Below are 26,431 nucleotides of genomic sequence, written 5' to 3' on the forward strand. Positions count from 1 at the left end.
AACATGCTGGAAAATGCCATGCTGACTTAATACAAACCTGACCAATTCCAGAAAGAGTGGGTGCATTAATTTTGTCCTGATACCTTATCCCATCCTTCAGGGCTATAGTTGCCAAACTTAAGCCATTTTTGCACGTGAATTTTTAATTTATTGCTTTTTTCTGTGTTTATTTTGACATGTGTTATGTTACTCGTTTCCCCTATTTTGGTTCAGGCTGTGCTATTTTTATGTTCCTATTTATGTGTTTGGCTAAACTATAAATATTCTGGATTCTTATTTTATCACTCTGGTAATAATGGCATTAATATTTTATTATTTTACTGTTTTTTACCCCACCACTATTCCCTCAATTCTACTTCTGGACAGTTGCTTTCTATCTTGGAAGCACTTAAGCATCTATTTGAAATCACATGTGATGTTTTAAGTCCCTGAGATATTTGATATTCTAAAAGCAACCCTTTATTGGCCAGTTCAGTGCTTAAGGGCACTAAGCCTCTGGGTAACTGCTTGTAGAGACAGGAGGCGTAGGTGTATTTGTCAGAGATAGGGATTTGGGTGTCCTCAGCATAGAGCACCTTGAGAATTAGGCATACAACCCATAATTACCTCATTAATGCATTTATTTTCTTTAAAATGAGAACTTGTACTAAGGAGTAGCTCTTTTCATTAATCTCTAATTTCTACTAAATTACTTTCTAAATCCACATGACTTGAAAAGCAGAGTAAAGTCCACAATAAATACAGAATGCTTCCAAGTAAATTCAGTCATTTCTTTAATTTATTTAATTGTGCATTGAATTTTGTGCACTTTCAGAGCTGTCCTGGATGGCTTTCCTCATACAACCTGACCGATCACTTGGCATATTAGCCCTGCTGGTGTGTGTGTGTGTTTGTGTGTGTGTGTGTGTGTGTGGAGGGAGGAGGTGCTAATTGCCCCCTTAAACTTACCTCCTACCTTTCTCCATTAATTCTGATTGTTCCGTAGAATAGAGAAGTCCCAACTGATTTCATCCAAAAATGGCTGGTTCTTGGCCAGCAGGTTGGAGCCCTGGGGCTTCCCTGCTGTTTCCTGTAGCTAAAATTATCTTGTCTTTTCAAGGCACACAACCACCAAAAAAAAAAGAATCATACACCTTCATGTCTTTGCCCTTCAAAAAAGCCTGTTCCTCAGGTAGTCCTCTCTTACTTCTTGCTAAATGCTTCTTTTTCATTTGCAAATTTGCCAGGACTTTACTCTCTCCTTTCTATTGATACCAAATCTCCTTTAACAACAACAAATAAAAATCTTTCAAAACACCATTAAACAAATAGGAAACCTCAAAAAAAAAAAAAAAAAGTCACATAGTAGTGTATTGTCACCACCCATACTAAAATCTGTACCTAGTGACTGCCACCTTATGGACTGATCCTCAGTTCCATGGGTCTTGGGGTCGTTTTGTGGTGTCTCCCCCTGGCTAAACGTGCTAGGAAAGATGCTAGTATTGGAGATGTAGGCCAGATGTAGTATTCGAAAGGCCACTCCCTGATTTTTCAGCCTTGTCACTGCGATGCAGGCAGTTCATTTTCTATTTACCATTTTAGAATAAAAAGTAAATCAAAAAAAGAATATGCTAAAAGAAGCTGCTTAAAGGATGCAATAAAGGTTTATTTGCTCACAAAACCCCCCTCGGGAGAAGGACAGATTGAGGGGAAGGTATTTATACTCTTTTGTTCATTCTGCCTTCACCCCACCTCACAAGCTAAACCTAAGAGATCCTGAGGACAAATTGGCCTGATCTAGGAAAACTAGAGGAGTTCTCCTAATATGGCACTTTGTTCTGCTAGGTTTGGGCTCTTGGGGAGCGCGTCCGTTTGAGCCCGTTAATGTCATCCACGCAGCCGTTCCTTAGCAGGTCTCTAAATTTAAAATGATTTAAAACTTTCACATGGAAAGCAATGAAATACGGAATCTAAACGTAAGTGTTGTGTGTCCTAACTTCTTTTGTGTCTCCCAGTGATGCCTGTGGAAGTGAGAGTTGAGGTCTACTGAAGTGATCGTGATCATTTAATATTATTCGGGTAGAAGGAGCCAGCTTTTATTTTTATTTATTTATTTATTTTTTTTGGAGCCAGCTTTTAGAAAATGAATTTTGTCAGGTCTTTCTCCCATTCCAATGCCCAGATTTAGTCAATAGGAGGGTAAGATGTCAAAGTCAAATCCAATTAAAATTTACAGGGTTAGTCTGAGTTACGGGCCTCAGACGAGAACTTGTTCTTCCCAATATGCTCCATCTCCTCAAAGAAGGCAAGCCTTCTATGTCTCAACTAATCCATTTCTCTTTCTAAAGTGTATACATAAGGTATCTAGGGACAGTATGAGTTTCTTGCACTTATTTTTTTGTGCCCATTCAATCATCTGACTTCAGAATTTAGGAGATCTGAATGCCTGGGTGAGCTGTGACCTAGCCGTCCAGGCATCATCCAGAATTCCTGAGGTCGGAAGCTGCCTCCCAGGAGTAGCTTTCTAATTTGTAGAAGAGAGGACCTGTCCGAGGGAACCGATAACCATAATCTAATATTGCTTATTGTTTACGTGAAGACGTATATGGAGGAGATTTCACCTTAATAGGCGATTAGTTGTCTCTTTGGGGTCATAATAATAATAGCTAACACTTATCGTTTATTGTGTGCCAGACACTGTATGAAGGGCTTTGTAGCACCAGCCCGTTTGACCCTCCCAAACCCTACAGTTTAGGTATTGTTACTTTCCCTGTTATCTAGGTAAGGAAGTGAGGGCACAGAGAAGTTACTAAGAAACTTGCCCAAGGTCAGCTCCACGGTTCATGGCCAGCGGAATGATGCCAGAGTTTGCTTCTTAGCTCCATGTGACACCACCTTGTATAGTTATTCCCCGGCCACTGCAGGCCCCCAACACACCAAACTCTGTGGGTTCCAAGTTTTTCCTTTATCGATGGCACCCTTGCTCACCAGGACCATCTCGTGACTTGCTATTTCACCTTTAAGATATGATTTAGATCTCACGTCATCTCTGAGGACTTCCCTGACTTTAACAAGGAGAGTCCATTTTCCTTCTGTATCGACGCTCCTGTGATACACACACGCACCCACGTACCCTCCCTTCCCCCTTCTCATCTGTCTGTATTTCTTTTTTTAGCCTGCACCATACTGAACGGGCATCATTTGTTTATATGTCTGCGCCTCCCACGAAGCTGATTAAATCAGGAGGTGGGTAGCTTTGATCTCTACTGTCCCACACATTAGTGATTAACAGGAGCTTGTTGATTCAGTGTGCTTCATGAATGGGCAGCAGGGCATTACCCACTTAGTCCTGCTTCCATTAATACTGCGTGATGTTAGCAGACAGAATCTGGAAGGGGAAAAAAAGAAAGGAATAAAGAAAAAAAAAAAAGTAAATACATCCATGCTATCAGGTTAAATTTTTTAAAAAAAGAAAAAAGGAAGAAAAAACAACTTAGCATGCAATAAACTTCTATAGGAACTACGGATATGCATTTAAAAATCATCAAATCCTATTCCGTGCTGTAGAGGCTCAGGACATAACTTTTTTTTAAAAGATTTGATTGATTGATTGATTGATTGATTGGAGAGTCTGAAAGAGAGAAAACAGGGAGAGGGACAAACAGACTCTGTGTGCAATGTAGAGCCCCACAGGGGGCTTGATCCCATGACCCCATGAGATCATGACCTAAGCGGAAATTCAGAGTTGAATGCTGAACTGACCAAGCCACCCAGGCACCCCGCGTGATATGACTTGTTGAAGAGAAGCTGTGATCACGTACACAGTTTACTGACGTCAGAGTGATCTATTTCTCTTTGCTTTGTAACGCCAGGGTAAAAGCTATGTAATCCTAGGTCCAATTTTACCCAAAAATAGAACTCTGAGGTTTCTAGCAGAATAATAACCTGTGGCCTCCCTCTGAGACCATAGGCAAGTCTTCTAAATTTTCAGAAATGGAATGTCACCCTTGCTCCTGGGTATTGTTATTTTAATTGACGCTTTAGAATTCCAAAATCATAGGCCCTGGCCCTTGGAGCTTAATTTTGAATTTATCACTATTCAACTTCTTCAAAAAAAAAAAAAAAACAATCCTAGCAGAAAGAAGTTCTATATATATTTTAAAAGGCATAGGCCCCCAACAGTGGAATATACCTTAGGTAGACAGGTTTTGGCCTTGTGTTCTTGCCACTTAACAGGGTGATATTGGGCGAGATGTTCGCCTGTGAGGTAATCCCCTCATCTCTAGAACGGGAGGAGAATAGCTGTCTAGCTCCAATGGATACTAGGAGGATTAAATAGGTTCATGCATGTAAATGCTTAGAACAGGGTCTGGCCCACGACAAGTACCTTAGGAGTATTTGCAGGCATCATCATTGAGCCATTGAGAAGTCTATGTGGATGCAATAGATCTCAACAAAAGTTCCTTCAAAAATTGTTACAAGACTCTTCCCTGGACTTACTGAAGGTCGTGCGAAAGAACCCTGTGAAAAACATTTAAGCTTTAAAATCCTTGTGCAGAAAATTGGACATCTACATGCAGAAGAATGAAACTAGACCACTCTCTTTCACCAGACACAAACATAAACTCAAAATGGATGAAAGATCTGAGACAAGATTCCATCAAAATCCTAGAGGAGAACACAGGCAACACCCTTTCTGAACTTGGCCACAGTAACTTCTTGCAAGATTCATCCACGAAGGCAAAAGAAACAAAAGCAAAAATGAACTATTGGGACTTCATCAGGATAAGAAGCTTTTGCACAGCAAAGGATACATTCAACAAAACTAAAAGACAACCTACAGAATGGGAGAAGATATTTGCAAATGACCCATCAGATAAAGGGCTAGTTTTCAAGATCTATAAAGAACTTATGAAACTCAACAGCAAAGAAACAAACAACCCAACCATGAAGTGGGCAGAAGACATGAACAGAAATCTCACAGAGGAAGACATAGACATGGCCAACATGCACATGAGAAAATGCTCCGCGTCACGGGCCATCAGAGAAATACAAATCAAAACCACAATGAGATCCCACCTCACACCAGTGAGAATGGGGAAAATTAACAAGGCAGGAAACCACAAATGTTGGAGAGGATGTGGAGAAAAGGGAACCCTCTTACACTGTTGGTGGGAATGTGACCTGGGGCAGCCACTCAGAAAACTGTGTGGAGGTTCCTCAAAGAGGTAAAAATAGACCTGCCCTATGACCCAGCAACTGCACTGTTGGGGATTTACCCCAAAGATACAGATGCAGGGAACCGCTGGGACCCCTGCACCCTAATGTTTCTAGCAGCAATGTCCACAGTAGCCACACTGTGGAAGGAGCCTCCGTGTCCATCGAAGGATGAATGGATAAAGAAGCTGTGGTCTCTGTATACAATGGAATATTCCTCAGCCATTAGAAATGACAAATCCCCACCATTTGCTTTGACGTGGATGGAACTGGAGGGTATGATGCTGAGTGAAGTAAGTCAATCGGAGAAGGACAAACATTGTATGTTCTCATTCATTTGGGGAATATAAATAATAGTGAAAGGGAATATAAGGGATGGGAGAAGAAATGTGTGGGAAATATCAGAAAGGGAGACAGAACAAGAGAGACTCCTAACTCTGGGAAACGAACTAGGGGTGGTGGAAGGGGAGGAGGGCGGGGGGTGGGGGGGAATAGGTGACGGGCACTGAGGGGGGCACTTGATGCGATGAGCACTGGGTCTTATTCTGTATGTTGGTAAATTGAACACCAATAAAAATAAATTTATTATAAAAATAAAATAAAATAAAATCCTTGTGCAAACTAATATCCATGATGTTATTTGACATTCACTATTTTACTTCCTACACAAGGACTAGCTGACAAACTTCAATTTTGAATTAGTACCAGAAAAATATTTTTTCTCTCCAGGAACGGTTAACTGTTTCTAAAAGGTATTGAGACCTATATGCCATTTTTTGCTTTGGGGAAGAATTTGCCAACGGAATTCAAGGTTTTGACCTCTGGAGGAAACTTAAATTTAAGTGGCTGTTGTGAAGATGCGTGTGCTTTTATGATAACCAAATGGAAACAGTGACATTTTGCTCACAGGAATGAAGGAATCTATTCGGAGAGATTGCCTCAAAGATGGTCACTGGAGCCTGAGAGTGGAGGTGGGCCAGGGGACCCCAGGGGCAGGGCCACACTTTTCCTCCGAAAACAGCCTCCTGCACACACATCCCAGAGTAATTGGGAAGCCCCAGACTTTGATGCCGTAGATCAGGGAGCGAGTGGGTGTTTGATGGAGCAGGGCTCCATGCTGAGGATTCTCCACGCGCTACCTAGCGCTGGCGTGAAAGTGGAGATAAAGGCTCTGGCCTGAGCCAGCATCTGTTGTTTTATTTTCACGGCCTAGCAGTTCCCTGCCTCAAGACTGATTCTCATCGCATGGGATTCTCACGTTCTTTCTCTGTCCCTAACGTGACATTTATTTCAGCATGAATAAATGCAGTTCGAGGCCGCCTGTTTAAGGGTGGCCCGAACAAAAACAAGGAGCCTATTTTCATATGTATAACGTGTGTTCATAACCAACAAGGCAGGACTGAAAGACAATAATGATCGATTTTAAGGATATTTTCACTTTAACATAACTATTACTTTGTAACTGAAAATAACATAAGGAGGGGGAGCCGAAGAGAGAACACCCAAGCACATGGAATATACATTCGAAGTACTTCTTTTCAGGGGAAGAAAACACGTCAGGAAGTAGGCGGTGGGATTCTTTTGTAAGTCCATGTTTTCCTTTGTCTCATATTTTCTATATTTAATGTGATTAGACCGCCATTAGGTCTGTACCAAGAGCATTTGTCAACAGTTGAAGTCATTTTCTCTTTGGCCACAGCTGCAGTTTGAGGTTATTCATGATGACCCCATACTCAAAGGGCAGCAATAAAGTGACCTTCACCATCCAAGAATCTATTCAAACAACTAATATACATGTTAAGTGGGAACCAGGACAGATGGCAATATCAGCCCCGGAGTTCTTTGTCATTGTTGGAGACTGGTATTCAGTTCTGGTCTACATAGTGCATTAGCTCCCCCAAAAAAATATCCTCACCGTAGTGATCAATGTTCTGGGAGAGCAAAGAGCTCCATAAATGGTTTTATGTTAGAACAGCAATGAGTATTTAATATCTCAGAGTATTTGGAGACATCTGCATGGGACAAATACAGAGAATTTGTTCAATTGGTAGAGCCTCATTTCTATGAAGAGGATGAGAAGAATTACACGTGGTGATGATTCCTTCACTTAGTCGGCAGATATTTATTATTTATTTATTTATTTATTTATTTATTTATTTATTTATTCTTTGTCGGCAGATATTTATAAGAGACTTTCTAAGTGCCAAGCACTGCCCTCCCCGATGAGGTGCCACAGGTGACGATGGTAGTTATGGTGTGTTAACTACCTTCCAGATCCTAATGAAACAGCTGAAAAAGAATTATTCGAAAAGCACACGTGTGTAAGGACAAAAGCATGGGTTAGGAGACAAGAGCAACACATGGTTTAAGCTGGAAAGTAGATGTAGACGGAGAAACTGCTGAATCCTAAAACCAGCAGTGGGCAAAGTCCAGAAGCAATGCAGTTCCCACTGAAGCACTCCCCAAGGCTCAGGAAATGGCCTCTGTGTGTATCTGGAATTAGGAAGTGAACGTGAGCTTAATCACAGGAAGATAGGCTAAGAGCAACACTGGACCCCCTCCGGATCCCCTCATTCATCCATACAGTTGGGACCCCACTGTTTTATTCCATGATTAGGGCAAAACAGAGGGTCAGTGAACTTGGGAACATCTGGGAAAAGAGAGAAAGCGGTACCACACTGAAAATAATGGGATTAAAAATGTGAGTGTTCACGCATGGAACGTTGAGATCCACAGCCTTCTTTCTCACCAGACTCAGAACCCTGGCAATCAGGTTTCCCCAGGAAGGCTATTTGAAGAATCTTTGGGGAGTTTGGTCAGTCCAGAAATAAAAGAACAAAGGATACAAAGATTCCTTAAGGAAGCAACCTAGCAGGGTCACCCTAGAGTAAGGAGCCTAATTACCAGTTTCTGTATGCTCACAAGCTCTTTGCTCATAATTGTGAGTAGACAGCAGTGGATCAACACTTGTCTTATGGAGGGCATCTCATTTGACATATGAAAAACAGACAGTAATACCCTGCAGGAAAGAGAGACTACATGAAGAGATAAGATTTTTGCTTCATTTTAATGAGAAGAATGCGCTCCTAAAACAGGTACTTTCAGAGAACAACCACAAAAATATGCCTGGAAGTTAAAATTATCATAGCAGATATGAAAAACTAAAATAAAAGATTGGAAGACTGGAAGACGACATTGCATTTTCCCAGCAAATATAGCAAAAAGATTAAAGAGATGGACAATATGAGAGAAGTTTTTTTTTTAAATTAGTCTAAGGATTCTACTTCTGAAAAATAAAAATTCCTCTTTATGAGAAAAAAAATTTAAATGAAGGTAAAAAAAATCATCAAAGGAATATTCTGAGAATTAACTTGAGTTTCCCCACTGATAGGGTCATGGAGTGCCCTGCACAATGAATTAAAAAACAAAACAAAACAAAACAAAGCAAAACAAAAAACATTCATTGGACATTTTATACCACTGGGGACAAAGAACAATCCTAAGAGATTCCAAAGCGAAAATACAGACTTCATAGATCAGATAAAGTATCTGAAGAGTATCAGTCCTCTCAACAGCAATACTGAGTAGCTGGAAGAGACCAGGTGCCTTCAAAAATTAGAGGGAGAATCATTTCTAAGTTAGAAGCTTAGAAATATCAAGTGGCCCCAATGATTATTTGTGAGGATAGACATACCTTACAATATCCTACTTTTAAATATACAGGATTCAAAATATATACAGGATTCAGAAAACTCTTACCTTACACATACCATTTTCTCAAGGAGCCTTTGGAAGATATACTTCACCAAAGAGAGAAACAAAGAAAGCAGGATACAAAGGATTTACAGAATCAGGAAACACAAGTAATAATCCAAAAGAGAACTTTGGAAATTCCAGAATGACATCTGTTCAGCAGGTTGTTTAGAATGGAACCAGCCAGAAGATTCCAGAAGAATTCTCCAAAAGAGGAAAACTGATGGAATACCTAATAAATGTATAGAGATAGTTGCACAATTAGAAAAGAGTTAGGATTGAAAGAGTGATAAACTATTGAAAACACACTACAGGTAATTATTAACTTAGTGTCAGGATTTGTGTAAAGGGGAGCACGAAAATCGTATGCTCCACGACTCGGCAGAGAATCCGTAATAATCCATAATGATAATTCGAGATAATGCTCACGACAATCACTGTTGGTCTGTGTTGGGAGAATGGGCTCAGAGACAGTGTCAGCATAGTGGGGAAGTGGGAAGGAGAACCAAAGCCTTCTCTTCCAACAGGGAGCTCATCAGTCAGTGTTTACAACTAAACATCCAAGAGAAAGTAATATAAGCATGGTGTTTACAAAAATAGCCCCAAAATGCCAAAGTATTCAGCTGGAACAGTTGAAAGTAGTTGTTTTAGAGGAGGTGAAAATGGCATTGGTGTGGGCAGGGCACGGCCGTGTTCCCTAATGAGCCCCATACGGCTGTCTGTTTAAGATAACATTCATTTGTTAACTTGAAAAAATAAAAAATAAAAAATAAAAACAAATTTAAAAACAAACCAAGAACAGCCTAGTCTTAGTTGTCTTGGGATTTACACCCAAAAGAGGGTTAGGACACAATTACACAGGTATGTAACTATCACTACCAATTATGCTAAATGCTGTGACCCAGATTTCCTGTTCAATCTTGTATAAACCCTGAAAGAATGGGAAGGTGGCCATTCTGAAGTCTGTGCCAACCCCAGTAGTGGGTGAAAGATTGTTATGAGTGATGAACTCCGGAGAAGAGTAAGGAACCTTCCAACGTGGCATCTGTTGGGCTAGAGTCACTAACTGCGAGATGCCACCTGGAGCATTCTGTTTAATGATGGCAGGTTAGCCGCTGGGACCATGGGAAGGATAATATTCACCTGGAATAACCTTCACTATTTCCTCTCTTCACGGACATTGACTTTAGTGCCCCTAGAAACAGGGATAACCACCTGGAGCCACAGGCCAGGGGAAGCTGTTAGGACGTCAGAGCTCACCTCTTCTCACCTTATTCCCTCCTTTTGCAGCCCAGAAATCTCAGGGTCCAGAAGGTCTAGCAGTCTGCCCCGAGTCTCAAAGCTATTTAATGCCAGAGCCAAAGTAAGAACTCACATCTCCAAGTTCCTTATCTAGAACTCTTCTCTACAGTTTATAGAAAAATATATAGCTTGGCCTGTTAGAGAAGCTGAAATTAAACAAATTAAACTAATTATCATAATGTTGCCCAACTACAGAAAACTTCATTTTCTTTGTTCAGTGATGAAAGAAAATGTTGCAAAAAATAATGACTTTTTCCTTTTGAATTTTGCATTATTGTCTAAATTTAGTATCCAATAGCAGCTTCGGGATGATGGGTCTCTTCTTTAGGAAATAAATAATTTAAATTTTATATTCATCAGTAATTATGTGAAAAATCTAATGATGACTTGTTACAATATTTCCAAGAAACTCCTATAAATACTGCAACATATGTAACTGGCACATATTCTCATCCTGGCTTAGATAACGGCTTTGCATTTACTGTGGATACTTATATTTTAGTGGTTTTAATCACATGTAGAGGACACGCTATTGTATCTTATACTAATGAAAGGTATAAAGAAGTACCTTCCCTCCAGAGGAACCTTGTAATTCCAGACAGTGAGTGTCCTTATCACACACACATTCAGATCCCTGAATTCCCTAAAGGACATTGCTCAGAGTCGGGAGACCCACTCGTACCAAAACGAGAGCTCTTTTTAGCTCACACAGCTGCACCAGGACTCACGTTTTAGTCATGTCGACAGTAGTCAAATGTACAACAGCATTTTTGGACTCTCGGTGGGGCCCCTATACCACGTACTTGTACTCTTCTACAGGATTCACTGCCACCCCATAGAAGCTTACTACAAGTTCCAAGAACAAGGCTCTTGTTACCAAAGAGAGGCTGCTTTGAAGGTTTCATTTCCCCCCCGTAGTAAGGAAGCTTTGTAATAATTAGGTCAGAATATGATCTCTGATTCTGAGATCTGATTCCAAGAAATACTCAGGATAAGCCCAAGGAACATTTAGAGCTGTAAGTTAGGGTTGTACTGACCCTGTGATCATTGTCTGCTCAGAACAAATTCTCAGTGACATGTAGGAAAAGAGCTCATTGAGATGATGGCCATTAGAAACGATGTTAGGCCACACGGTAGCTATGAAACTTTCCTTTGGCAAGCAGGAAGTGTCTATGATTTGGTAGATTTAGACAAACAATGATTTAAAAATAGGTATTTTTGTGAATCTTCCCATATCTTCTCTGTCAATCAGCTAGAAAGGAGGGTCAGCACTCAGGTGTATGACCCCATGTCTGTGTTTTCCTCTGTAATGCTTGCTCTGGAAGACCCTGGAAAGATCAAGGAGCCCCTGAAGGACTATTGTTGGAAAGATTGCATGCCTTGAATTTGAATAGTTCTTCAAATCCAATACGGAATGTGACTGAAATAGGCCTATGTGATCTCTAGATTACTGAGGCAGACATTGGCAAGAACAGAAAAGGTGACAAAAGAGTCATTCCTGTGAATATGACAGTGAGTCATCTGATTAAAAGCAGGGAAATGGAGTGTAATTGGTTGTTAGTGTACCAGATAGTTTAGCTCAGGACACTCGCTGTGGACTGGATTGTGTCCCTCACAAATTCACAGTTGGAAACCCTGGCCCCCAGTGCGATGGTATTTGCAGATAGAACATTTAGGCGGTGATTAAGGTTAAATGAGGTCATAAGGATCTGCGTCCAGATCCAGTAGGATTGGTGGCCTCACAAGAAAAAAAAAGATCTCTCTCTCCCATTCTCCCTCTCTCTCCCTCTCTCTCCCTCTCTCTCTCTCTGCATGTGCACACACCCAAGAAAGACCATATGTGCACCCAGTAGGAAGGTAGCCGTCTGCGAGCCAGGAAGAGAGGTCTCACTGAACCCTGACAGTGCTGGCGCCAGGATCTCAGGCTCCCACACCCAGGACTGTGAGACAACCAACTGTTTAAGCCACTAGGTGTATGAATCTTGTTGTGGCAGCCTGAGCTGAGACACCACCACTCAGGGGTCCTGGCGAGATTGGAATGTTGAAGCAAAGCCATCATCAGGCACAGGGCAGGATCCCGAGACCAGAGTTGGAGCAGAGTTTAGCTAAGACCAGGGATCAGGGTAAAGCCAAGAATGAGACCCTGCACGGGCCGAGTCATCGACCTGAGGAGCACCCATAACCAGGATTTGGTGCAGCGAGTCAGAGCTTCAGCTTGGGACCTAACCAGGTTCACTTTTACCTTCCACAAGTTGCAGGACTTCAGGCAAGTCACTAAACTACCTCATTGTAATTCTAGTACTTCCCCACTGACCCTACAACGGAGATAATGATGCTTTTATCACATGGCTGTTGTGAGGCTTAAAGGAGTAGTATTTTACCAGCTGACCTGTCTATGAGTCGGGAACGACATATGGTAGCCAAGGCTGGGGGATTTGGGGTCCGACCTGGTCCACATCCATTTGTTCCTACTCCAGATACTTGCTGCATCTATGCTATCCTCCAGGCAAGGTTAGTGGTGCCAGACATAGAGCAGGGAGCAAAAAACAAACAAAACCAAAACCTACTGTCCCACATACACAATGGCCTTGTTCTGGGCAGCTCACACAGTTCCTGGGAATGGCCGGATATACGTAAAAAAAAGAGACAAAAACGTGTGCTGCCAAAGAGCTCGTCACATGTGTGATAAATATTGCTCATTTCTTCTTCAAAAACGCGCGAAGGACTCTTACTTGACGTGGCTTGTAAAAAACTCCCCCCACCCTTACCCTCTAAGAGCTTGTCTCCTCCTTCATTGCTCCCCCCCAGAGACGGCCTTCAGATAACGACCGCATTCTTGTCCTGGAAAGACGTATACCTCGATCTGTCCATCGTCCCGTGATGTCTGCTTTGCTTTCCTGAATCTTGTTTCTGACAAGTGTCAGCCTGGCCAGAAGGGAAACAGATTCTTAAATGTAAAGAAAATTGGGGAAATTTAAAGCTTCACGGAGACACTTTCTGAAAGGGGCCCCTCTGGGTTGCCAGCTCCCTTTCTTCCCGTGTGTGGCAAGTCTGCGTAAGACAGTCTGGGGAACCTCCTTGGTGTTGGACGTACGTGTGATCCCCTTTTTACCTTCATCTTTCCGTCTTGATTCACAAGGCGAGCTAAAGCGGGTGGCCCTTGGCTACAGACGTAATTGCAGAGCAGCTTTTGTTTTCTTGGGTGGCCATACAGCATGTTATCTGTTGTGTTTTTCATCCTCTTGTCATCCTTACGCAGGGCCCATTGGACAACGAACTTGGTTGTGATTAATAAGCCATTTCAGATAGCTGAAAACCCACTCTCCGAGACACTTCTCTGCAGTCACCGTGTAGTAAAACCGGTTGTTGGTTTGCTGCTTCGGAGATGTGCCTTGTTTTCCTTTATTGCTGGAGGCAGCCTGAGTTCAGGTACATACGGTCCAAGATCAAAACAGCTGAGGGAAGCGCTGACATCAGCTGCCCGTCGTCTTATGCCTCCACAAAAGAAAGGGAAAAAAAGTAAGAATAAGTGTATTTGCGAGACTTCCGTGAACACGCTATTGTGGTAAATAAGTGACCACCAGAAACGATGCGGAAAACGAACTGGACGTAGCCCCAAATTCTTTTCATGTTTAAACCCAGTGTGGGATTTCTTTTCCTCTTCCCATGTGGATGCGTACGGTACCAGCGTTGCCCGCGACAGAAAAGTCCTGTCGTTTCAGTGAAGTCTCCTCCTTTCGGTGCATCACATGGCTCACGGGAAGGTATATGATTTTAGGGTTTGTGGCTTTTCATGCACGCGTATAAATTAATGGTGCCAAATGGAGACAGCCTTTCAAACAGCAAACTCGTAGTGAAGGAAATTCCTCTTTTATAACTAGAACACCTCTCACAGGGCTAAGTCCTTTGTTAGTAAGGTAAGTTCTGGAAATGGATTTCGGAGTAAAGACCCCAGTATTTGTTTTTATTCTCGTGAAACCAGTAAAGTGCTGACAAAGAGCAATGTGTCACCATAGTTAGAAATAGGGCACATTTAAGTGTGTTCTTTATTGCCTTTGAGGGGTGGGTACTGCTGTCCTTAGCCACGCCACCGTTCTGCAGAACAGCGGCGGGACGGTTACGTTCACTCGAGCCCCACCTGGATATTACACACCCTCTTTAAATATGTCAGACCTTTAGGAACATTCGAGTGATTATAATACACCCTCATCATGTTCCCATAGGTCTAAGTCTGAAATACGCTGAATCTAAAAGAGTGAAAGGGTATGTTTTTCCGTTGCCCTTCATGCCATATTATTTCCTATCAGATGGTAGCCCCGTGTCGAAAGACTTGGCTATTTCAAGTGTCATCTTTTTTTTTTTTAGGTAATAAATGTAGGTGCTATTTTGATACATACCTGTTTTTTTTCTTTCTTATTCTTTTTTTAAGATTTTATTTATTTATTCATGAGAGACACGAGGGAGAGGCAGAGACACAGGCAGAGGGAGAAGCAGGCTCCATGCAGGGAGCCCGACAAGGGACTCGATCCCAGGACCCCAGGGTCATGGCCTGAGCCAAAGGGAGACTCTCAACCGCTGAGCCCCCCGGACATCCCCATACCTGTTTCTTTAGATCTGGGTGTTAAGAGGTGTGAGGCCTCACACTCAAAGGACAGTCGATTTGTGCACAAGCTCTGAGCACGAGCAGTATGGACGGGGTATGAGCCCTGGTGAAGGCCTCCTCGGTTGAGAGGGAAACGCAGGTGTGCACAGGTGTTTCTCTGGGGCGAAACTGGGCAGGGGCTTGGGCAGCAAGGTGCAGAGCGAGAGGCTCGAGAGCAGGCTTCCCGACGCTGCTGCACGCAGAGCCCCTGGCGCGGCCGAGCCGGAGCGTAGACGTGAAAGTAGACTCACGACCCAGAGCCTCTGTCTGTGCTCTTAGAAAAGCCTGTGCATATTCAACAATTATACCTCCCCTCGTTTTCCTGTCTGGGGGTGGGAGGCGGTGGACTTTCTACCGTCTGCCCCGGGTGGGCCTTCAGGAAAGGCCTCGCAGCCGGCCCGACGGCAGGGCCTAGGCAGCTCGTGGGCATCAGGCTCTGAGCGAATGAAAGGCACCGCGGCTCCTTCAGAAACGTTCTCGTAGTTCTGATTAAGGACACAAATGAGGGCTCTGAGTCTCCGCCTCGCTGCAAGTGGCACTTCCTTGCCGCGGACCCATTTGTGGAAGGAGAGGAGGGACGGGGGGCAACAGCCTTGGGGTGAAGACACAGGTCAGCACCACGGACGCGCTTCTTTGACGGGGGCCCCGTAGCCCGCGCTCTTAAGTCGCTCATCATGGTTATTGTCCTCGATATTGTTTGCTGCTCCCCTGCACCGCCGGCCCCGGGGGGCCCCGAAGGGAGCAGCAAGAGCATCTCCACGTTTGCTCCTGGAGAGCTCTTAGAATATATTGCAAACGAAGAATTACTAAAGACACAAATATTGAAGGTTTGACACCTACAAAATACCGAGAAAGACTCTCTTTTATATACACCCGCGCTACTCTGTAAACCTGTGGCCCCTGTGTTAAGTACCTTATGTGGGAATAAAAACTGTTTTTTTATTGTCTTTTGCTGTGTCTTTTAGTGTCTTTTGCTGTGGGAGATCACATTCCGTTAGCTTGTCATGTTTTTATTTTATTTTATTTTATTTATTTATTTATTTATTTATTTATTTATTTATTTATTTATTCCGTCGTGTTTTTAATCCTGACTTAAGAAAAGCCCTGCTGCACTGAGTGGGGCACTTGACGGGAAGAGCACTGGGTGTTATTCTGTATGTTGGCAAATTTAACACCAATAAAAAATAAATTTATTATATAAATAAATAAATAAAAGCCCTGCTGTGGCAATTCTGAAAGTAAGAGTCCCACGCATCTCTCTGCAAGGGCCGGTGCCTTGGCCCGGGCCCTCGCCTCACGCCCCCACCGCACCCAGCGCCAGCCACCCTCGCCCCCCGCCACAGGCCGTCGGGACACACGGTGGCCCTGGCGTCGCGCTGCTCTCTGCTGCCGTGTTCTTGAGGAGGCCTCCCCTACTGCAGAGGGGGCTGGAGGAGGTCAGCTAATGCGATTTCACTTTGATTGCTTATTTGAATTTTGGATGCAGGGAACCCTGAACCAATTCCCTGAATTTGTCATAATCATAATTTAGTTATCCGCAGCTGCTTCATTAGATTTAAGGTCCTTTCAAGAGAATATTGATTATTACAGCTCTTGATTATCTACTAACAATATTCATAAGAGGCCCCCGTCTCCCCCTCCCTCCCCCCGACTCACTCGAAGGCCCCGGCTTGCCCTGCTGTCCTTGTCGGTCACAGCAGCCCCTCCCGAAGTCCCCACCTCCCGGTGACCTGCGATGTCAAGCAAGGCCCTCTGTCCTTGCAGATGCCCCGCATCCCTCTCCGTAAACCCCTCTGCCCCTTGGGGTTCACCCTCTGGCTGCCGTTCGTGTCTGGATCTCCACCCCGGCCAGGCGCCCCCGTCCCCCCGACCTCAACACTCAGTGGGGGCGCCTCCTGCCCCCGACTCTCTGCGTCCAGCCGGGGGTAAGGAAGCCCTTGCACCGAAACACGAGGCCTGTTGGCCCCGCTCGATGACCTAATCAAACGGGAACACGAGCGGGGACACCTGCCGACTCGGTCTTCAGAGTCGTCGTGTGTAACGACATGTGTTGTCGCCCGAACGGAGAAAGTGGACATTGATCAGATAGGAGCCTGTCACTTAGGCGACTCCTCAGGCCGTTTAACAGAGTGTTTGAGAGCATCTGGACTATTCCAAGCAGGGCCAGGCGGCGGAGGTGCAGCAGCAGCCAGGACAGACGTGGCCTTAGCCTTCGTGGGGCTTCCAGCCTGTGGACGTCGTGGGCGAGCAGGGAGGCCGTGACATCCCCGGGCGGCCGGGCCTTGCAGTACAGAGGACACGGTTCCCCAGGTCCCGGGAAAAGGTTCCCAGGGAGACAACTGCCAGAGAAGCCTTCCTGTGGACAGTGACCCCTGGAGCGGGAGCCTGCACATCGGGGGGCTGGGGGGAAGGCCTTCGGGCCGAGGAGAGACGGAAGAGGCCAAGGCAGAGAGAGGAGGGCTTGATGTTGAAGCGCACGACCTCGTAGGAGAGCTCCAGGTGTAACGAAGAGGGAGCTGAATGTCTCGAGAGTCCTTGGCTAGTCTTCTAGAAAATTCCTTGACTTAGCTCCCGTGGCGTATTCGTAATTCACTGACCACTGTTTCTGTAGCTCCTTTTCTCAACACATTGTAGAATTTTTTTTTTCACATTATAGAATTTTATGCTTAAAACGCATTTTACTGACGACTTACGTTTCCTATTCTAATTACTCACCTTATTTGATTTCTTTGTGTTTTTTTTTTCTTTTTTCTTTTTTTTTTTTTTTTCTAACCAGAAATGGATAGAATTAAAAGCGCTGTGGTCTGCCATGAGGAAGTAGGAAACAGAAGATGTAACGGGCTACACAGCATTGCACTTAGAGCGGATTCTGTGCAGGTTCAGTTCCCCCACGCTTGTCAGAAGTTGTTGAAACATTGCATGCCTTTTTTGAATATAAAATGTGGGCAGACATGTACTAATAGATCAAAAAATGACACTTTGTCAAAGAGGGCTTTCATGGGAAAATGTTCTGAATAAAATGTTTTCTTTTACAAAGAACCCGACCTGTTTAACATTCCAAAGCAAACACAAAAGAACACAAAATGCCTGGACTTACTGCCAGTCACAACCGCCAGTTTCATTTGCCCTTTCATACTTTTTTTATAAATATATTCCAAAAATCGTTCCCCCAAAGAATTATCAGTTCTACTCCATGATAACCCTTACTTGAAGTAAAATAAAAGTAGCTCAGACCCTCCTCAAAATGGATTTCTTTCAGACTTCCTAGCACTTCTGATAGTACGAAGATGATACGGTTGGCTCTGTCTACCGTCAGACTCCACGTAATTATATGGGAAGCAACAGCTCCCTTATCTATTAGGAACACTTGCTGAGGCTGACTGTACTTCACTATTTGGCAGATGAAATACAGAATTAAAATCTCAAACTAGTTTTCAAGTTGAGTTTCTTTTTCTCCCCCTCACCCCCACCCCCACGGTCATTTTAAAATCTTTTAACCTAGGGAAAGATGGGAGCCAGGAAAGAATGGAGAACAGATGGCATTTAGAGGCCTTAGCAAGATGAACAAAGCAGATGCGCCTGTGTGTCTACCCCTACTCATTCCTCAAATAGTACTTCCCCGTTATGATTAATTTGTGATGGATCCGATGCTTCGGATCTTTTGAGGATTTCCACAATGAAGATAAGGGTTGAAAGTTGGGAAGCTAAACTGAAAAATCAATAGATAATTGGCTTTGATCACAGCCTCGTATCATCTTACCTAAACAGGAGGGATATCTATATATGTTAACCCACATCCTTGGCAGGGAATGCACTAAGTCTGGCTCTTGAGTGGGAATATCATTCATTGTTTAGGGTACCAGGGAGGAGGGTTGAAAGAAATAGAAAACAGATGGCAGTTGAGGTAATGGAGATACGGTACAGCTTAAAGGCATCCTGGAACGCCGCGTAATTGTCCTGGTGTGAAAAGAGGAGAAACACTCTGCGGAGCTTCATTTCACGCGTAAAGCTGAGCCTGCTCAGAATTAGAGTTCCTCGAGGGTGGGAGGGGATGCAAAAGGTTTGAGCTTCTAATCAGAGAACGGCAGGAACAGATTCCCCCACTGGAAGGGTCCAGGTTTTAATAAAATACTAGAAAATTCTGTGTATATCGTTATGAGAGAGTCTAATATTGGGAGCAGTAGATTTTAATTCCTAACAGCTGAGCCAAGTGTGTTGCCTTCGTCTTTTAATTAGCTCACACTGTTATTGCAAGGGAGAGGTGTTTGGTGCTGGTGGTGGTGGTGCTTATAAGCATCTCACGACTGGAAACGCCTCCTGGAGGGCTCTGGGTTGGGAGCTGGGGCAGCGAGGCGCAGAGCTGTGCCATGAGGTTGTGCATCCTGCCTCCTCCGCTACTAGCTATGGGGCCCTTGGCAAGTGCCTTGGACTCCCCAGGCCTCACTTTGTCCACCTATTAAATGGACCTTATAACGCCAGCTCATGAGGCATTAAGGTCAGTGCCAACACGTATTTAGCAGCTAATACATGGTAGCAATATCATTAAGAGATTTGCACAGCCTGGCAGTTTTTCCACCAGACACACCGAGGAGTGGGATATTCATAGATGGAGCTCCTCACTGGCCCCGGGAAAGCCACTGCGATGGTTATTGTCGGTGATTCGGATTTCCTCAGAATCTGTAAGCCTGAAAAAAAAAAAAAAAAATCTGTAAGCCTGGAAAAACTGCCGTACGTTACCACCCGTTCTCTCTTGGTTCCTAGGTGTATAAACCATGTTGTGCGTTTAAATAGAAGGTGAAGTCAGAACATGTCCTGGTTCCATTATCAGACTGACTCAAAGGTTTTTTTTTTATACCGATTGTTACACATTTTTTAATTTATTTATTTTATTTATTTATTTATGAGAGAGAGAGAGAGAGGCAGAGACACAGGCAGAGGGAGAAGCAGGCTCCATGCAGGGAGACTGATGTGGGATTCGATCCCGGGTCTCCAGGATCGCGCCCTGGGCCAAAAGCAGGCGCCAAACCACTGCGCCATCCAGGGATCCCGATTGTTACACATTTATGAGTCATGTGCTAAAAGCAGTGGTTGCCCCTAAATGTATGAAAACCAAAATTTAAAAAAATAATAAACCAAAAAACAAAAATCAGTCTATAAAATTTAGTTCCCTTTATAGTCAGAGCAATCAGATCCTTGACTGTATAGACTGTTGTTACCTAAGAGGTTGAAGCATGCATCGTATGTACAAAGGAAACATCAATGACGCATCAATATTGGATTCTACTACCTATTAGCCCATCGAGATAGCCTAGAGTCACACCTACTGCAACTGGCTCATTAGGAGTTACAACTGAAACCAACACAAGATACAAAGGAATCCTGATTTATCTTTTTTTTTAAATATTTTATTTATTTATTCATGAGAGAGACACAGCGACACAGGCCGAGGGAGAAGCAGGCTCCATGCAGGGAGCCCGACGCGGGACTCGATCCCGGGACTCTAGGATCACGCCCTGGGCCGAAGGCAGGCACTAAACCGCTGAGCCACCGGGGCTGCCCCTGATTTATCTTAATATTAAAATTTTACAGCGCTTTTTGAGCTATTTTATAAATTAATTAATTTCAAAATGGATGAAGCAGTAACATTGAGGTTTAGCTAATTATGTGTAAATTAAATATAAGCATTTAAAATAACCATTTTAATTAAATACAAGACTCAGGCAACTAATCATTAAAAGTGGAATCAGTAACTTGAGATTTATCATTCTGAGAGGACTTGCATCACATTTCTAATGAATTCTTTCCTCTACTTAAATGAAAGGCAAAATGTATCTTTCCAAAGTGGCAGCTAGTAAAAGATAACTCTTCCTTAGGTCATTGTTGTCAATTGGAAATTGAATTGGAGCAAAAAAGTCTGCTTTGCTATAGCCTCTTAGACACAAAACTGCAGTTACTATTTTCTGAACCACTTCCAACTTGACTTACTATTTGGGGTCTATATCTCAGAAAAACATCTCAGAAAAATTCTGATAACGGGAATAACACTTGTCACTACCAAAAAAAATGGGTATCTTTTGTAAGAAAAAAAATCTACTTTTTATGGATGAGGCGCTGAGGAAAAGAGCTGAATAGTTTGTGACTTTTTTTAATTAAAATAATTTAGTACAACTTCAAGAGTAATGCAGAATAATGCATTATTAATAATAATAATAATTAATAATAGCTTCATTTTCTAGGTAGCAGCTATCTATACACCAAACTTTATATTTGTAAGAAGATAAGAATATATCGCTCTGTTCAAACTTCTCTCTGGTAATTTGTATAGAGTCAAAAAAAAAAAAATAACCATTGGCTGGTTTTTATAGTGCGATGGAACTATCACTTAGCGTGAACCATAACCCGGCAAGTGCTTAGTCAATATTTGTAGGTTGAGTAAAAAGGTTGATAAATCTTACAAAATATCCTTCAACAGATTATCTTTTAAAGCTACTTATTGTGCGTGACACCTTCTACTTGAACCTTTCCCAGATGCTGAATAAAGCCCACGAGCCTTGCCTTCGCCCCGTGGGGGCGGCGTGTTTTTCTTGCCATCCTGCTCTCTCTTGCGTTTCTGTTTCCTGGGGTTAGTATAGACCTTAAAAATCCAGACGAGAGCAGTGCCTCTGCTGCCTGAGAGAGGGTGACCTAAAAGCAAGTTAGCTTGTTTTGTTCCTTGTGCTAAATACCTGCAATTACCGATTGTCACATTTTTCTTGTCGTAGCCCCGAACTAATTGAAGGTACTACCCTTAGGGGATGGGTTCCGCGGCGTGACGAATGTTGAGTGCCCTCTTGAGTTCAGCATTTTAATTATTCATAATTGCAATGATTTCTGTTTATTTGGGAACTTTACAAATAATTCTCGCTTCTCAAACAAATTGAGAAGCAGAGAGGTGGAGGCTTTTTTCGCGTTGTCTCACGCGGAGGTCCGCGGGCGTGGGGAGCGTGCGGGGGTTCTCCCGCGTGGTGGGTCCAGCGTGCAGGCCAACGGGGGCACAGCATCATTCACGCGTGCCTCCTGGAACCGAGTGTGTGGGCTTATTCCTGCTGCCTCTCCGGCTTCTCTGGAACCGTCTGGGCGGTGTTGGGATAGTGAGGGGGCAATGCACGAGGAGCAGGTGGAAGAACTGGAAGCGACGTGTGAAAGGGTGTTGGAGGAGACGGGAGGGTCGGCAGCTGGCTGTTAGCCAAGTGTATACAACTTTTTAAAAAATATTTTATTTATTTATCATGAGAGACCGAGAGAGAGAGAGGCGGAGACCCAGGCAGAGGGAGAAGCAGGCTCCATGCAGGGAGCCCGACGCGGGACTCGATCCCGGGACCCCGGGGTCACTCCCTGGGCTGAAGTTGGCGCTAAACCGCCGAGCCACCCGGGCCGCCCAGCATATACAATTTTAAGGTCTTTTCTTTCTTTTGGAAGAAAGTGGGGCCGTGCGCACGGGTGGCGTAGGCGGTTAAGCGTCGGACTCTTGATCTCGGCCCAGGTCATGATCTCAGGGTCCTGGGATCAAGCCCCTTTGTGGGCTCTGCGCTCTGCAGGGAGTCTTCTTCAGATTCCCTCTCCTTCTCTCTGCCCCTCTCCCTGCATGCTCGCTCCTCTCTCTCTTTCTCTCTCTCTCTCTCAAATAAACATATAATTTTTTTTAAAAAAAGAGCAAAACTTACAAAAAAAAAAGCGTCTCTGTATGTGTGACACTCTAAGTGCATTTGCATGTGAGGGACCTGCGTAAAAGACGAATATTCTGGCCATTTTGGACCAGGATAATCTTTACGTCTGCTATCAGCAAATATATACTAGTGATAATGATGTGTTGGGACCTGGCTCCTATAATCTATTTAGATGTCATTATATGTGCTTAATAATAGCCTGGAAAAAAAAAAAAAAAAACGATGAAATCTTACTTTAAAGAAAAAGACTTGGGGCAGTGCGGGTGGCTCAGTGGTTTAGCTCTGCCTTCGGCTCAGGGTGTGACCCCCGGGGTCCCGGGATCGAGTCCCACATCGGGGTCCCCGCGGGGAGCCCGCTTCTCCCTCTGCCTGTGTCTTTGCCTCTCTCTCTTTCTGTGTCTCTCATGAATAAATAAAATCTTTAAAAAAATAAAAGAAAAAGACTTGGATATTGCAAACCTATTTTATTCTTTTTTTTAATTTTTTTTCATTTTCTTCTTTCTTTCCTTCTCTCTTTTTTCTTTCTTTCTTTCCTTCCTTCTTTCTTTTTTTCCTTCTTCTTTCTTTCCTTCTCTCTCTCTAATATGGTGCTTTAGCGTTAGAGCCACAGGTGTACCCCGCAGCTAGAGAATCACTCAGGTCTCCTGGTGTTCTGTCTTCAACTTAGGAAGAAGCAGCAAGCACTTAATATATCAAAGTGGTAGCAAAGGTAAACGTGATCGATGTGGATAATCGCCATACGGCCGTAAGGGCAGACTGGAGATACGCAGTGTGCAGAGAGTACATCGAACCCCTCTCACCTAAAAACTCCAGCAGCAGCACGGTCAGCACGAGGTTCTGCTGCAGGAAGCATTACCTGAAAGCGCATGTGCGTAGCCCCCGTCTCTGATCAAAGGGGATGAATGATGACATATGCCAGGGTTAGGCTCACATGTGAGCTCTGCTGCTCATCGGCAAATTGTGTAATAAAGGCCCTGGGAGTACCATATAAGAAAGAAAGAGACGGATGGATGGATGGAAGGAAGGAAGGAAGGACAGAGAAAGAAATGTTCTGAGCATCTGAAATACTTCTGCTTCTTCTCGTAACACATCTTTAACCATAGCTACTTAGGAGCAGCAAAATAATAATCAAAATGAAACAAAAGACTAACTGGGAAACCACTCTGTCTCCATCTCCACCGCCAGGTGCTAAGAAGCAGAGAAGAAGCCACGGGGACAGGCGGTGGTGAGTGGGCCATGGAATATCCACCAACCAGATAATCCTCGCGGGCCGCCGAGACGTGTCTGAATGTAGGTACGTGTGCCCTCCCGCGTGCGCTCCGATCCCCACCCCACGGTGCCCCCACCCCGTGCGTCCTTGCCCTGCCACCTCGTCAGCCTCCTGCAAGCGCCCGTGGCTGGCATGGCACAGACCCACAGGAACCCCCGGTGGCCGTCCCACAGGAGGCCCTCGCTCCTCTCCGGGCTTCTCAGACGCTGCACAGACGGCTTTAAACGGCCTCCCGTTCCCCAGTTTCAGTGTTCCCCTGTAGAAACCTTCCCCACTGCCTCCGAGCCTTCTCTCCTGGACGCAGAAAGCTTCATCCTTGCTGTGCCGACGATCTGAAATAACTTCCCCGAATCCTCCTAGCTGGTTTTAGTTCTGTTTTTCCTCCAAGGCCTAAGTCCAGTTCCACCTACATTACAAAATCGTGCCGATTCTCCATCCCAAATATGTCCTTCCTCCCAACCTGCTGTAGAACTTGTGGTTACACCCGCCTCTGACATTTAACGACTTTAAGGAGTAGCACTTTGTGTCTCCATATGCACGTGCCCTGTGTCCTCGGTGTAACTCTTTTATTTCTGGAAAGGTGGGATCTGTTGCATTTTTTTTTATATACTGCAATCCAGGGTGTGCAGCAGTGGGCATGTAGTGAGCTGCGATGACAGAGCAAGGCCCCAAAGCAAGACGGTCGGGAACGCAGATCTGGAGTGAGACTAGCAGACTCTGAGTTTGAGTTCCTGCTCAGCAGCTAGTAAACGACTGTGGCAAAGTGTGTGTTTTTAAAGATTTTATTTATTTATTCATTTTTTTAAAAGATTTTATTTATTCATGAGAGACCCAGAGAGAGAGGCAGAGACACAGGCAGAGGGAGACGCAGGCTCCCCGCGGGGACCCCGATGTGGGACTCGATCCCGGGGGCCAAAGGCAGGTGGTCAACCGCTGAGCCCCGCAGGCACCCCCATGGCAAGGTCTTTAAAAATACTTTCTGTGCCTTAATTTCCTTATCTCTAAAATGGGAATAATAATACATCCATCCCCTTGAATTATGGTAAAGCTTAAATCAGTTAAGTGAAAAGTGCTTGGAATAGCCTAATACTTACTGAACGCTCAAAAATTGTGACCTATGTATTACTGTGTATTTATGTAACGGTCCATCTCAGGCAGGTTTTCTGGTAATGCTATGAGATAGATCCTATCATACCCATTCTAAAAACAGGAGGTCTGTGGCCCTAAGAGGTTGGGTTATTGCCTGAAATCACAAGAAGAGGCAGGACGGCAGCCAACGTGTCCGACCCCAAACCCCGGGCTGTCTCCTGCTGCACTTGCCTCACACACTAGTTCCCGTGGCTGACGGTGAGGTGTATAGTTTAAACCAAAGCATGCTGAGATTTCAGTAGATTTGAGCTTGAAAAGTCTTTTCAAGATGCTCTAGGTGACTATAAAGACCCTTCTTATGAAGGGCTCATCCAGATGCAGTGGGATCATAATCACCGCGTCTGTCTGTCTGTCTGTGAGGTTTGACGCAGAGGCTAAAACTCAACCCAACAAATATTTCTGTTCCCAGGCACTGAAGGAGGATAGAGAAAATACCAAATGGGTAGTGTTGCCCCCAAGGTATCTTATAACCTTGGTGACTCAAGTCCTGGAAACCAAGCCGAAACTCCGCACGCATTTATGATCCTTTCGCCCCTGGGCCCCTCTGAGACTGGCTCTTCCATGTTCCTTCCCTCACCCCACGTCATGATATGGTCTGGATGCAGCAACGCCTGCCTAGGAAAATAAGACTTTGGGGTTTGGCAGAGTGTGCCATGCCATGCAAGAGCAAACTGTAGCACCTACAAGCTCTTAAGTCCTTTTTTTCCATTTGGAATTATTTGGGAGAATTTTCAAAAGGCCCAGGTTAAACTTGGCAGACGGGCCCCTCTTGGAATATCTTTATTTTCTAGGAAATCAAGACTGGTTCTTGTTGCTGCCAAAATTCCTTGGCTGCCGCTGCTTCATGTGCACATCTGTAGAACTTAGCACCGTGCTGAGGTCTAGTAGAGGACTGATAAACGCTTGCAGGGTTTAATGAAATGTTGGGGCCCCGGTGATACAGTAATATGCTCAGCCCCCCGGCCCACCACGGAATCAGAGTAACTTCAGGTAAGCTCCGCAGACCTAGGGCAAGTTCCTTTACATGGAGACTCCCCAGGAGGGGACTGGGAGGACCAACATTTTTAAACGCTTCCTTAATTCTAGGTTTTTTACTTTCTGTGTACCGTTTCATTTCGTCATCAAGGTAACCCTACGAGGTAGGCATTGGGATCCTCCGTTTACCAACAAGGAAGTCAAAAATTCAGGGTTTAACACCAATATATTCAAAAATCACATAGCTGGTGAGAAAAGAATTCCCAACACCAGCCTGATCCAAAGACCAACAAATGATGAAATAGGAACGGGGGTGAAGTGAGCCCCAATTCAGAGTCTGTTTGGACACCAGCTTCAGGTGACTCGGGCGCGTCCTATAACCTTTGCATGCCTCTTCCTCGTCTCATGTCCCCTTGTCACAAAGACCAAAATACGTTG

At 44.2% G+C, this 26,431-nt stretch overlaps 1 protein-coding gene and 1 long non-coding RNA gene across 8 annotated transcripts in view; one reads left to right on the forward strand and one right to left on the reverse strand.

The window, feature by feature from the left end:
• The window catches only part of HS3ST5 (heparan sulfate-glucosamine 3-sulfotransferase 5), a 254,478-nt gene that overhangs the window by 128,832 nt on the left and 99,215 nt on the right, over positions 1 to 26,431 (forward strand). For 6 of the 7 annotated variants that reach the window (XM_077902704.1, XM_077902703.1, XM_077902702.1 and 3 more), the window contains one exon: positions 23,785 to 23,893. The gene's annotated coding sequence lies outside the window, so the exon portion shown is untranslated. The remainder of the gene's footprint in view (positions 1 to 23,784; positions 23,894 to 26,431) is intronic. The other variant, XM_077902708.1, reaches the window with a different exon arrangement.
• On the reverse strand, positions 3,167 to 9,083 carry LOC144316745 (uncharacterized). Its single transcript, XR_013382597.1, has 2 exons — positions 8,956 to 9,083; positions 3,167 to 3,367 (listed from the first exon to the last, which is right to left on the reverse strand). It is a non-coding gene; the product is annotated as an uncharacterized LOC144316745 (long non-coding RNA).

Source organism: Canis aureus, chromosome 7 (assembly GCF_053574225.1).
Source record: "Canis aureus isolate CA01 chromosome 7, VMU_Caureus_v.1.0, whole genome shotgun sequence".
NCBI lineage: Eukaryota > Metazoa > Chordata > Mammalia > Carnivora > Canidae > Canis > Canis aureus.